This window comes from Poecilia formosa, unplaced genomic scaffold, assembly GCF_000485575.1.
Source record: "Poecilia formosa unplaced genomic scaffold, Poecilia_formosa-5.1.2 Scaffold5, whole genome shotgun sequence".
Lineage (NCBI taxonomy): Eukaryota > Metazoa > Chordata > Actinopteri > Cyprinodontiformes > Poeciliidae > Poecilia > Poecilia formosa.
In genome coordinates, this window is record NW_006799944.1 from 1,417,749 (window position 1) to 1,432,877 (window position 15,129).

Sequence of the window (15,129 nt, forward strand, 5' to 3'; positions counted from 1 at the left end):
TATATATATATATATATATATATTTATTTATTTATTTATTTTTTTTTTGTTTTTTGTTTTTTGTTTTTTAACAGCGCTGAAAGCAGCATATCAGCTTGGACACACCCTTGATTCCCCATTCATAGCCACCAATGCATGCAGCAGATATCTGTTATGTAACCAATGTAAATAGATTAACAAAAAACCTAGTCCTCAAATCATGACACAGCAGTGTTTAAGCAAGTATAAAATCTTGTCTCAATTTGTCATTCTCTTCAGTTGTACATTTCTTTGAATCTGGGTATGCTATTTTTAATAGCTGCCGTTTGCACACTGGACTTTCCCCACTGAGGGACAATAAAGGTTGTTTCCTCTTATCTATTCCAATCTAATAGTTGATTTCTCACATCCTCCCACCTGAGCTCGACTGGGTTTGTGATTAATGTTCTCCACCTGGCAGTTCAGATGGACAGCTACGCCCTGGTAGGGTTGCAGCTGTGTCAAACTCGTTTCGTTTTCACGTGATGCAGCTCTGTGAGATGTTTAAAGCTTTGGATTTTTTTTATATCCTAACTTTGCTTTAAACGTGTCCACAACTTTATATCCCTGTGTGTTCATCAGTGTTTACGACGCTGTTTGTTCACTAACAAGCCTCTGAGGCCTTTAATGAACAGCTGCATTCATACTGAGATTACAATAAGCACCAGTGACTTAAGTTAGTGAGAGAGTATTTAGATTTATTCGAATAAAGGGAGAACAAATCAAGTTGCTCAGGTTCTCACACCATGCATTTGCGTAGCATTAATGTGCGCATTATGATGTGATCAAATACCTGTGGATGAGACTCGGCCTACAGGTTGGATTACGTCCCAGGAGGTGATGAGTATAATAATAGGTCTACTGTATTAGGTTAGTGCTGTTCCGGCCTGTCTGTTCTTAAATGTTCCTGAGAGCCCCCATCATGATTACCATTCGATGTGGATCTTTGTAAGAGAAAAAAAAAAGACTCTTTAATTCATCATGCAATCAACCAACCATATAATTTAAATACTTCTATGGGAATTAGTCTAATGGTATGATAATTCCTGCACAATTCAGTATGATCTTTTTTTTTTTTTCTCCCAGTTGGAATTGCGAGATGTCTCACAATAACCGTAGGTGATCAAGGCGCTTTAACTGGTTAATAAATTATTGGAAAACAAACTGTCAGGACTGTTTGATGGAAATGTTAAACTGTCTTGCTTCCAAATTAAGAACAGACCTGAAATGCGGAAGTAATGGACAGTAGATTTTGGGTTATTTAAGAAAAGGAAATCTGACATTATTCAAAAGGTTTAAACAAACGGGGCTCAAGTGAAAACACGTTTAAACTCAAGATTACAGTTGAAGGAAGTCAACATTTCCATTTCCTGTTTCTTTTTTGTCCGATACACATTCAGGTGGGTCATCACCCTGTTTGCAACACAACCTTTGTTCTTTGTCTCCAAGGAGGGTTGAGTGACTATAAGTATTGTGGGTGAAAACACGTACATGCACACACACACACATACACACACGCGCGCGCACATTGATGTTTTTGTATTTTTGTCTGGCCATGTTCACGTGTATGTGTGCTGTGTGTATGGAGAGGGAGGGGGCAGGGGCATTGCTTTCACAGCCCATCACCTTCACTTCCACACCCAATTTGTCATGAGTGTCACGCGTCAGGGTGAAAGCTGAGAGAGTCACTACAAGAAAATGGCTGCTTCCACATTACAAATGGGGAAAGTAACGGGACAGTGGCTCAGGGGAGGCAGAGGTGGTGTTGCAGCGTAGCCGCACAAGAAAGACAGTAAGAGTAAAGAAACAAATAGACACAATTGAATAAATGCAGGAGAATTGTCCTTTAATTCTTTCATGGCACATTCACTATTTGTAACCTGGTAGCCGTTTTCCCCAGTGTTGCACATGGGCCATGCTAAGTAAGTGGGTGTGGTAGGTGATATGGCTGCCAAGGTTCTGACTCTGACTGATGAGCTGTGCGGTTGGTACTGGGCATCTATAAACATCTGCCTCAGTGTTGAGTGACAGGTCATTAGCAGTTTAATCAGATTCCAGCTTTAGTGCTGGTTGTGATTATTGGCTCTTACTAGCCCCTCCCCGACTCTGCATGTCATTATTGCTTTTGATGGCATCTCTTTTATTTCAATTTTCCTCAAGTTGAACCAGGTGGCCCACTGCATTTACATCACCCATATTCTAATGTCCCTGATTGTAAATTAGTTTGAAAGAATACTATGAAGATAGGGGAAACTTTGAGAACTAAGACAAAACCACAAAAAAAAAAAAAAAAGAAAGGAAAAGAAAAACACCTGATTGGACTTCACAGGGTGTCTGAGCTGGCTTTGTATGTGCAGGTATACATTTCCATGACTTTTGTGTTGGCCAAATCCGGCCAGTCACAAAAGCCATTACAGAGGGGTAAGGCTTGTAGCTGGAGGATTATGGAGTATAGAAGTCCATGTCCGTCTCTTGCTGAAAACTATCAGTGACATCCTCACCTGCTCAAATCCCTCAGCATTACTCTTTCAACGGACTGACCTGACTTTCTAATAATGCTATACACTCAGACACAAAGACCAAGACACCAGCTAAAAAGGCAGCAGCACTTGTTTGTTTGGCAGCTTTCTACAAATAAAATGATGTTGTTCATAGCACAAAATGCTTCAGAATTGTGAAATAGATGAAAATTGACACATTTTTATTTTATTTTATCTATTTATTTATTTATTTTTAATTTTGGTGCCTATCTATATTTGGCCCCAATTGAGCCATTATTAAGTAAAAAACATATCACTGCAGCAAGTTCAAAGTCATTTGGCTGATGACCAACTTTGCACATCTAGAGATTGAATTTTTTGTCAATTCTTCTGTGCAAAACAGCTCAGGCTCAGTGGAGCAGGATTGAAAGCATTTGTTACCTTAACTTAATTCTCAAAATGCTTTTAAAGATTCTCAATTGGATTAAAGTTGTTTTTTTTTGTTGTTGTTGTTTTTTTGGAAAGTGCCTTGAGACAGTTGTTGTGAGTTGGCACTATATAAATACATATGATTAAAGTCTGAACTTTCAATAGGTGATTCTAATGAGCAAATACGCTCTTTTAAATTCTGTCCTGTTTGAAAAACCTTTCCTAAAGAATACTTTACCTGCCTCAAGGGTTCCAAGGTTGGCCTGGTTTGTAGATGTGTCCATATTTTTCACAACTCTAACCAGCCCTCTCGCCCCTCTGAAGGGAGCCTCCAATATTGGTTGAATTTGCCAACATCATGTTTTATCAAATGACATGATGGGTGATGTTCAGTGTTTCTTTTCTGATTCACGTGAGCTGAACATAATTGCATGTTCAGGGTTTTTTTTTTGTTAAAAAGTTGGAATTTTGTACACAATTTTCTTTTCACTTTACACATATGCACACCTTGTGTTGGTCTGTCTCATGAAATCTGAATAAAAGGAATTAAATAAAGGTTGTTGTAACATGAATATGGAAATCTTGTACAAGTATGAAGACTTCTACAAAGAATGTTGTCCTCACACGGAAGCAACTTCAACAAATTCAGTCTGTACTATAAATGTAGTTTTGTGGCTGTCATTCCCCTTCCCCCCCCACCCCCAACCCTTTCCTTCAGATGACTCAATTTGCAATGGAAAAAGCTGGTCTTCCTTTGAAGTACAACCTTTCTTTCCTCTCCCTCCCTCCTTCCCGTCCTCCATCCTTCTAGTCTCTTTGGACTGTACTGTGACCTTCACTGGCGTTCCACCTGCAGGAAGCCATGTTTGATTCTCTGTCTGCCGAGACGCCTGCTTGACAGCAGAATGGTGTCATAGGACAGAGTGGAGGAATTTCTCTTTCTCTGTCATCATTAAGGGGCTTCCCCCTACGGTGAGGGGGATGAAAAGTACGATTTAATGTTCTCTGGAGAGTGGCAGCAGAAGAAAAGCTCAAAGCCCTGCATGCTGGTTTCTGAGTGGGTCACTCCAGCCCTTGCAGCGAATGGGATGTCCCTGAGGAATTTACCATAGACTGGTCTGAAAGGATGGGGATTAAGACCCTTTTAAGGATGGAAATGTAACAAAAGGAGCACTTTTATGATGTAGCAGCATAAAATGAGGGGGTCCATTGTGTAACTGATTGCAAAAGATCTTTGAAACAGGCGGCGCTGCTCTGCATGCTCGCCTGGCCCAGTGGGCTTTAAAGGTTTGTACAAAATGACTTGTCTACATTAGGGACGGAGCGGCTCTCGTTTAGGAGGCTGCGTAGAAGATTATTGGTTTGTTTCTATTTTCACCACTCACTCCTCCCTCTGCCTCTCTGTCCCCTTTCTTCATCATTCACTCCGTCCTCTCCGTCTGGTATCGATGCTGGACTCTAGCGGGCAACAGAGTCCCAGTGAAAGTTGGGTAATTTAGCACAAGAGGGAAAGTAATTAGCATGGCCTCAGGCGTGGCTCAGCTAGAAAAGGAGGCAGCAGAATGGTTTGGACGTGAATGGAAAACGCCATCCTCGGCTTTGAGGCAGCAATGAGCAGATGCTTTGAATGTGCCTACGGCAAAAGCCCATCCTGCAAGAGAAAGAGGAAACCTCAGCAGGCATCGTAATATGATATATGTTCTAGGACGAGGCTCTCAAACTGTGTTACAGGTAGCATTGGCTTCCTTCAGAGGCAGTCAGAAAAAAACAAAACAGTGTTATATTAATTATTTGCTAGATGAATTTGATCTAGTGATGTAAAACCAGTTATCACCTAAAGCCAAAAACATTTTCTGTTCAAGGTGCATTGATCTTAGTTTTTGACAAAAACAAAAAAAAATACTCAAAGGAGAAATGTGGTGAGGGACATTTTCAGAATTCCCAGTCAGGGTTAAATTAGACAACATGAGTCAGGAATGAGCTTTGGTGGCTATTTGGCTTTGAATTCAGAACATCAAAACCAACTCAACCATGTAAAAGTTTCAAGCTGGATGACCAGTAGGAGTAACTCATGGATATGCTCAGTGATCAGGGTAACTACTGGTACTGACGAGGTCCAGGTCAACGTCAGTCATGGTTTTAAAAAAATAAAATACAATTCTAAGTCATGTAATTGTTTGCTTATTTTAACAGTCAGCCATGCCTGGCCTGAATTGGAAGCTGTTTACTTTGAGTTTTGTTCTTTGTTTTCTTTACCTTGCAGTGGCCAACTTTCAGTCATTCGTGCCTCAATTTGCACTCATATCTGCGCCCTTCTCACCCCCTCTTTCTTTCAGCCATTTCAACTGTTTATTCTGTTATCATGCCAACATAAGCGTACACATGCAAGTGCCAGTTTTACACAAGTGTCAGTGACAGGAGACATGCTGCTCAGCCCTTCATTGTGTGTAAGAATCATAGCAGCAAATCAAGAAAAGGACAAAATGATTTTCTTTTTTTTTTTTTTCCAAGCAAGCCTATCAAATATCTATCTTATTTACATCTTTATTAGTAATGCAAACTAATAATGTTGTGCACTCTGGGATGAATGTTCAAACATTCTAGCATCAAGTTCAGTATAAGAGACTGCAGAATGCTGTGTGTGAACGATTTAATGACACTCAAATCATCAGAGATGCAAATATTAGATTTTTAAGGTCCATTATAAACCTCACACATTCTGACATGGAATTCCAACTTTAACTTTTTGTTAATTTCATCAACTTTGAGATTTTAACCTCTCAGTAAAAAAAATGAAACTGCTTCCTCCAACCAATCATGAATGGTCAGTGAATTGTGTTCTTTAGTTTAATGAAATCAACTTAAAAAAAAAGCCAAAGTTTTGTTTCAATAACATTTATATTGTCTGTCAAAAATGATGGAAGCATGCTATTTACTGAGGTGGTGGTTGTTATGCAAAGTTTGAGAACCAGTTACCTGTGTCACCAGAACCAGTGTCCTCTTCTAAAATGTCCCCTTTACATTTAATTCAATGGTACAGTGGGTAATATGTTTGGTGATCGATTAAAAGACAAAAACAACCAAAAATGCCTCAATTTAAAGCATAACAAAGCTTATTTCTATCTGTTTATTTAGGTTGGGAACTGCGAGGTGATTCAGAGCTTGTAGAAACATACATTGCCATGCATTTGTAATAAGGAAGACTAGTTTTGGTTATGTGTTTAAAAGGAAAATGCACATGTTGCCACATAGAACATAGGGTGATATTGAACACTAGAGGGGGAGCTTACCCATGATGCCTTTTCTGAGCTGGTCTCACTAAGGGAGGTGTTCTCAGGACCCCACCACCTCCACACCTTTTAACACCCCCCGCCTTCCAGCAAAGGCACAGGGAGACCTCCAGGGGTCAGGGGCCAAAGGTCAAGAGAAGCAACGGGCCTTTTTATTGTCATTCTCTCAGGAATGAAAGCGCTAGTGTTTGCGTAAGTGCATGCTTGTTTGTGTGTTTTCTATTGCTTCGCTTGTTGTTGTTTTCTCGACACAGGCACAGTTGAGAGCGTATTGCAACAAAGGACATTTGCCCTCTCATGTCCACTAAAACGTGTGAAAACCAAAGATTCCTCAAACATACTACTACAGTACATGGGTTTTTAATTACCATGCGTGTGGGTTCAGCAGTAGATGGGTTTGTACAGAGGTATTTGGAGAGGAGGGGGCCTGACTGGCTGCTGCTGAGAAGTTTAGGAGGCCTCACACTGAGACGGGAGCCTTTAAAAGGCCTCTGGAGGGAGTGTAATATCAAGAGCAGGATTATTCCCCAATCCCTCTTTTCCTAGCCCACCCCCACCGCCCCCTTAGCTCCCTCTCGCCTTCCCGTTCTCTTCTCTCTTCAGCTGACCCTCATCACCTCCCTTCTCACTCCCAACATCATTTAAATGTCTAAAGAGTAATTGAATGAATTATCATAAAATTTTGACAAATTCATTGGACGTCTGAGCAAACCAGACGTTCCCCTCTGTTTGCGTCTAATAAGACATGACATTTGAAATCAGTTCATGTGGTGGTTAGACCTTTTACGTCTTCCCTTGGATTCAGAAAACAAAGGGCCATACATGTAAGAAATGGGAAGAAAAAAAAAACAAAAAAACTTAAACGCAACACTGCAGACTTTAAAAGAAAACGTGTTGACTCCAGCCAGAATCATGGCATTTATCCATGCTGTACTCCTACATATGCAGACCGTGCTAAATTCTTTTTTTAAACTTGTTTTGAAGATAGGCTTCAAAAACCGAAGCCAGTAGCTGCAGAAGCGAAAAGGGAACTTTTGTGGGGGATGGAATTTAGCGCTGCACAGACTGTTCATGTTGACCTCAGTGTTCCCACATCAAAGGGCCTCCCCAGCCCACTTCCCTCGACTCAAGCTGAAAAGAAATCTTTAGTTTTGCTGTGGAGGCTTGTGTGTGTTTTTATGTGTTGCAATGGGACCTTCAGGCTGCCTTGCATGCTGCCAACAAACAGCAAAAAAATACCGACTTCCTGGGCTCCTATTGAAACATCCTGTACCAAGAGAGATGCTCTAATATGCATTCCTTCAGAAATATGTGGCTTCATGTGATTTTTCTTGAGATTTTTATCCAGTGGTAGTTTTTAACGAGTTTTGTCTTACTGTAGTTCATTAAGCACACTGCAAGTTAACTGAAGTGAGAGGTCGGAGGTCAGACAGCAATTTGGCATGTTTAGAACACTTTCATGTTTTTTCTAGTCAGAGCTGCATCTCCTCTGGGCAAATAAAGATAAATCTTCTACGTGTGGAGGTCACATACAAAGAATAAAGACGCGTATCGTCTCACTAAAGTGTACACTTTAAACCACAGAGGCAGCATGCTGAATTTTTTTGAAAAATGGTTCTTATGCAGCAATAGAGAGGATTTGAAGTGAGCTGTTTGGAAAGCCTTCGTGTGGTTCAGGAGTTGTACTTGCAATTTTCCTATAACTTGGGGGGGAAACCAACAATGCTTTCAGGGCTTTCCACACAATCTTGAGCTTGATCCTACCCCGGGTGTGTCTACAGTGAAAGGCGTTAACTCGCTACCTTACAATTTACCGACTAGATGTTTCTAGATGCCAGCTTGTTATTTGTACTTTTTGTCAGTGTGGTGGAGTCACTATTACAGTGACTCCACCATTTTGGGTTTCAAACACAAATGCTCTTACAGTTTTAAAATAAACATGAGACATATTATTCCCATTATGAATCAATAACACACCACTTTAATATATCAGTTACGCCTGTTAATTAAGCTGCATTACGTTCTAAATCCTGCACATAAACTTCTGCAAGCAGGACGTAAAAAGGTCTGGTCATGTGATCATTCACACTGACAATAGAATATATAGAAGGCTAATTATTAGTTTGTTTTTGAAATATGCATTAGCTGCCCAGAAATAAAAATAAAAATACTTTAAGATCCCTGGTCAAACCAAAATTAATTTTTAAAGACCTGGTGCTGGTAGATAAAAGCTTCTGTAGTTCAAATGACCACATTTTCTTTTGCACTCTACCTGACTAAGCATCTTAAAATCATCAATTGTTAGAACGACTATATCTGGAACCTTGGTGTGATGGATAATTTCATATGAAAGTTCTTGTGGCAAACGGCTGCTTTTCATACCTGGGAAACATTAGGTTCAATTAAACCAAAAGCAAAAATACATAATTTCAAAGGTGGAAATGATGAACTTTATTTAGGAACTGTAGTTTGAGCCCTTTGTCTTTGACCTGGTTAAAGGTGAAAAATGTCGTCAGATGCTGACATTTCTGAAACTATCCCAGTTCATTTTGTCACCATGTTGTAATACAAAATGCAGCATATTGTTTTGTTGCTGAAATAAGCAAGATTGTCATAAAAAAAAAAAAGCTGTGAATTTTTTATAAATAGAAATGACGTGCTTTTTCTTTTTTGTTTGTTTTGCATTTCAAGCACAGAGGTGGAACAAGGCCTAATGTTGACGTAGCAGTGAGAGACTCCCGAGTTGATAAAAGGAGAAAGTAGCAAAGTCGAGAATGTGTTAAGTGGTTGAATGTGAGGCGGCGTGGTGTTCTTTGCTGCATTTGCCAAAAACGCTGATGTTATATAGCTGATTTTAAGATGCCAGCTTATTTCCTAGCATACACTGATATAGTGTTAAGGTGCCTCTGTTTGGTTGTCATGAAGTTTGAAAGGGGGAACAGCACAATGACGACATTTTTCTCTCGTTCCAATATGGCACAATTGCTGCTCCAAAAGTTTAAGTGTCTGGATGGCATCATCTGTTGCTTCAAGGTGTAAAAATTACTCAAAGTCCAGGTGCACACAAAGTTGATCTCCTATTTCCGAGGTTCTAAAATTACAACAGTAAGACAGTATGAATTAAAATTATAAGTCTAACCTGAAGTCTAACACAGCTTATTTGTTGAACAAAATTCACGTGTTTAAAAGATTTGTAGATAAATTCCTACATATCCGAAACCCTAGACTCCCTAGACAATGGGCGCACTTTTTGCACCGCTGTGTAAAAAGCCTTAAAACCAAATATTTTTTTTATTTCGCTTGCAAATAAATATTGAAAAAATTTTGATTGATTGAAATGGTCAAACAAACCTTATAGCTTCTTTTTGCCATGTTCAGAAATATTAGTTTTTTTTTCTTTTTAACAAAACTGGTGGCACAATTATTGCTACCCCTGCTGTCTCATTCTCTCTGAGTTTCTCCTCTGCTCATCCTGCAGCTTTTCTTTAGGATTTAGATCTAAGGATTCTGTCAAAAGGACATTACCTTTGTATTTGGTCAAATATTTTCACGTATTTGACCATTTTTCCAGATCATTATTCACTAGAACGACTCAGTGACCATCCAATATTAGTATACTGGTTGAGTTCACAGATTTTACTGCTTTTCACTGGTTTACATTTGTAATTGTGTAAGATTCAAAATGTGTTTTTCTGACATCACTTGTCATGTAGTCATGGGCTAATGTTTGTTTTGAAAACTTGGTTTTCCTGACATGCCAGTAGTTGGTGAAGTTTGGATTCACCGACTACTAATTTATAACAATCTTTGGCAATTGTTTTTTTATTTTTTTTTGTTCCTCACTGTGTGTGATGGCCCGATGAACATTGGTCCTGGTCTTGCTTAGTGACTAAGTGAAATTGGCCACTGTGTCATGACAGGGAAACAGGAAGTCATGGATTGCTCATTAGAAGTTCTTAGAAACTGGTGTATAAAGGATTGCCAATAATGGAGCCAATATTGGCTTTGTTAAAAAACATTTATGCCTCGATGTGTGTTTCTTTAAATGTGCCCATCTTAAATGTTGGATTTTCCCAAAGGTCGTTTTTTTTTTTCCATGTAGATTTCGCAACTTCTATAAACGATTAATTTTAAAGCATTTTACACATCGGAGATGCCAAAGGACAGAAATATATTAAGATGCTAAGCATAAGTAATTTGTCAAAGTCCAGAGGATTTTGCCATGTAAGCCTATTAAATGTCAATTTAAAGCAGCTGAGCTAATTTTTCAAAACACCTGTGGATGCATTGTAAGGAAACCCCACAAACACACTTGTTTCCATTTGTGACATCTTGGGATTGTTGTGTAAATATTTAATTTTAACTGTATTTTAAAACAATCCTCAGTTTTTGCCATTTGATATTTATTGGTTTCAAATCATTTAGCATTTAGCAGATTTTTTAATCCTTTGCTTGTGTTTTGTTCACAATTTTCACAGCGCGCCAGTTCTTTGGTGAGCACTTTCACGCTGTTCTGATACAAATCATTCACACTTTTCCTTCCACCTGCTCTCTTGCTGACATACTCCGGACTCCCATTGCTCGGGGGTTAAAAATGTGTATTTGCTGACAGGCAGAGCGAGGGCTGCCACCATGTGCCCTACCCGGCTGGCAAACGGCTCGATACATCACGGTGCTCTCCTTTCTTCTAGCCCCGGCTCCACTCCCAAGCCAAATTGAGCATGTTATTCTCTGCTCCCATCTGATTTCCCCCAGCTGCCCAGTGACTGAGACTTGTCCTACAATGGAGAGAGATTGCATGTGTGCGTGTGTGTGTGAGAGAGAAAGAGAGGAACTGAGAGAGGGACTCTGGAAACATGTTTCTGCACACAGGCACAATGCCACCAGAGAAACCGTCAAAGAAAGCCATATGCCCTTATAAGCGATCATGGACACACATTTTTAACGCACACACTCACTGACCCCTGTGCTTGCCACCACAAGGCTGCCACTGATCTTCAAATGCGGCAGAACATCAATCAGTCCGTGCCTGCCTTTTAGTGTCATTTTTCTTCCTTCCCTTGGCTTTTTGTCCTCATCCTCTCATCCCCTTTTTTCTGCTCCTTGAGTATTCTTACAGGCGTCTGCTCTTTCTGGCTCAGCCTGCAGAGCATAGGTCATATTTAGTTTATCTCTCAGCTCCTGCTCACATATCACGACTGTGAAATATCCCAAAGAGATAGAACTGGATAATGTATGTAAATCCAAATTGTTGTAGCTCCGGCACCTATTTATTCCACTTTTTTATGGAAATCTTTTTTGGCTTTTCTCTTTCTCGTATCCTGATGCTCCCCTCGCCCTGCCTCGGAGTCACTGTGCATCACAAACATTGCAAATGTTTCATCTCAGGACTTTAACTCCTGATGGTATATGTCAAGAGAGAGAAAATCTTTTGGTATTTGTTAAAAAAAATAAATAAAAAACAGTTGCATGACAAAGAAATTAATATGAAGACTTGGTCATACAAGACTAAAATTTGACTGTTGTTGAGTTGGTGGATAGAGCTAAAACTACAGTGGTCTCGGGAGAAAACCTGCTAGAGGCTGCAGATGGTATTTCTTTTTTCCTGCAGGTCCAGTACTGAATCCATTTAACAATTTGTAGCAAAGCCTGAAAATTGAAGGTCACAGATGCTCTCCATCCAACCTGATTGAGTTTACTATTTTGCAAGAAGATTGGGCAAAATTTTCAGTCCTTAGATGTGCAAAGCTGGCTGAGACATACCCCAAAACTCTTTGCAGCTGTGGGCACCGAGAGGCGGTTCGCCGGAGCATCCAGTCAGAATAGCTGTACACATACGCGCATTTGACTTTTCAGGTTTTTCTCCTTCTACTTTCCAGTTTCTTTTCATCTGTCAAAAACATTTCCCAATGAAAGACATTGAAGTTCGTGATTGCGGTGTGACAAAATGTGAAAAAGTTCATGGAGTAATGAATAATTCTTCTGGGCACTGCATATATTGGCTTTTATACAGTCACAGTGTGTAAATACATTTGCTTTGCACAGTTTTTCAGCTCTTTAAATGTTTAGTCCTTGGCTGTAATTTGTGGTCTTGCAACTCAATAATGCTCACATTCAGAGCCCAATTAAGTGTGACTGTGTTTATTTTTAGCTTCATGGCAAATGAATTAAACTTCTCAGTGGAAGAATATTAGACATTCCCTGGCAAGCAGCAGCCTGCCAGCTCAGCCAGCCCCGCTGCTTTGGGAACGTCAGGAACGCTGAACACTCACCCCGCAGTGCACATAATCGCGTTTACTTGGTTGAGGTCCCAAAATAAGTGTTATCTTAATTAATAAACAAATTACAAAATAATATAAAAAAAATTGTCAGCATACAAGTTCATCAATTACCAGGATTAATCGGGCGAGAAGCATGTAATCTACACAGAGACATTTATAGGGCAACGATTATGCCACCTTCCCTATAAGCCTTTATTGTGATGAAATTTGGAGCAATAAAGCACCTTCCCCTCTCCCTTGACAAATCCTGTACTCCTCCTCAAAATCAAAAGGTGAAGCATTTAGCAGTCGAGCTCTAATGGGTAAAGCCGTGTGACAAATGAATTGCCCTACACACATCCAGTGGTACTTGAGAGGGTAGAAAGTAAAAAAAAAAAAAAAGAGTTTAAATAATTGGAAAAACATAGGAGTTAAATAAATTGTTCACCTATGAAAATTCACCAGGCAGATACTGTGAGTATATTTTCTAAAACATTTTGTTCCTGTTGGCCCCCACTCTTGATTTCAGGTACGTCTATGAAATATTGCCACATAAATTACCATATAATCCTGGCACGATTTAAACAGATCCCCCTTTCAGAATTTCCTTTTTTTTTTTTTTTTTTTCTTCTTCTTCTTCTTTTCTGAGCTGGTAATAATATGCATCGCCGCAATGTGCAGACTAAAAAAACCCATCATTGTCTCATTTGGGATTCTGAGTCCCGCTTTACGTCTCTCCCAACACTTTATTTCTAGTAATCTGCTGATAGAACCTATGGATTATGAGCAGCAGAGCATCGTAAGCAGGTTTCTGGCTCTCGCTCACCTGCAAAACATTTGCAACAGACCCCCTGCTCACTCTCCCAGCCCAGGACGGGGGCGGAGGGGCGGGGTACATGGATGGGATGCACAGGCACTGGAAATCTCCTTGTCTTTCTTTTGATATGTATATTACCAACCACTTTCTAAAGCGGATATCTCCCCCCCACCCCCTCTCTTTTACTCGTTACAGTAGCTGTTTTTTTTTTATTGGGGATCAGTTTGTGTTTCCACATCTCACTTATGATACAGAGCAGGCACACATCGGAAAGTGCTTTGATGCTCGAGCATGGCAATTTTTGGCATTACTTGTACTAGTCTTCCCTGTCTTTCATATTTTAAATATACACAAGATGATTCATTACCATTCCAACCTAGAACTGGTTCTGCCTTTTTTTGTCCAATTACAAGATGATGGCTGCAGCCATGTCGTAAGTTAATATCACATTTCAACTCTAAATCACTCCCCCCCTCCCCCAAGTCACAATGTCCAGGTGTCAGCACATCTAAATGTACACTCTCTATATCATAGAGCTTGCTATTGTGTTCTCAATTACCCGGCGTGAATATTTCTTCCCCTGCTGAAGTTGATTAACTGTTTCTGGCCAGCCATACATCACTGCCTCCTGGGCAGCACATAGAATGATGGGCAAAACCTTTTGATAAACCTGTTGTAAATGTCAACAAAATATTCACCGCAGGTGTCCTGTTTTGCTTCGTTTTCATACTCTCGTTGTTTATAGGTGGATTTATGGCTGAGATTTACATGAAGGGATAGCTCCATCGGTCTTGCACAGTTTCATAAAGGGACACTTGAGGCGAGAGATGCTTCCATCTCTGCTGTTTTTTGTGTCCTTTGGTCGTATTAAAATGTATTATTTTTTTTACTGCAACTATTATGTATTTTAGTTTCTCTTGCTTCCAATGAACTTTTTTCCAACTTAAACTCCTCTGACTTTACCAAATGTATGGGACAACATGCAATATGCATTAATAAACTGTTATATCTGAAGTTACAAGAGATCTTTTCACTCAGTGTTTTCTGAGCCAGGACTGAACAAAGGCAGACAGTTTTTAGTTTTCTCTTCTTCTCATTTACATGAGACGTGTAGAAGCTGTAGGCTGCTTTCAATCAGGACAGATTTTTTTATTTTTTTTAACTGCAGCTTATCCGTAAATACCAATGATCACTTTATCTTTTCTGTTTTAGCCTTTTATTTGGTTACATGTTGTCGTTTTAATGAATATCTCATGTTTCTAAGCTTTTATGTGGTTCTTTTGTGTGTATGTTTGTTTTTTTTGTTTTTAACTATGTTCCTTTATTTTTCCTGAAAGGCACTTTGAAAGGATTCCTTATGAATGGTACAATACAAATAAACTTGCCTTGTGCAAACTGTGGTGTATTATTATTATTATTTTCTTTTTTAGTTTTTTTAGTTTTACTATTGAACTAAAGATGAAACTCTGGCGATTTTTTTCTTTTTCTTTTTTTTTTTTTTGCCCTGAAAATATTTTTGTCAACATTTATTCAGCCTTTGGGAACATAAATGTATGTCTAATGTGAGCAAATATCAATGATGACAAAGTCTTGTTGTGCATCATACATAAGGTTGCTTCACAATTATGCATAAAGTGCATAATTGTGAAGCGAAAAGAACATTAATATTTTGGAAATAAAATTACAAGACGAAAAGTGGGATTTTTGACCCTGTATTCTGACGCGAACGCAGCTCGTGAGCAACAGTTTCCGACAGCAATCGACAGTTTGCATTTTCACTGTCTCACGACTCACGGGAGTCGAAATCTGTCGATTGCGGAAACTTAGGAGGGGGG

At 39.5% G+C, this 15,129-nt stretch overlaps 1 long non-coding RNA gene across 2 annotated transcripts in view; it reads left to right on the top strand.

Annotated features, from left to right (window-relative positions):
• Positions 1–15,129, top strand: part of LOC103145330 (uncharacterized) — a 315,073-nt gene that overhangs the window by 190,273 nt on the left and 109,671 nt on the right. The gene's annotated exons all lie outside the window — the stretch shown is intronic.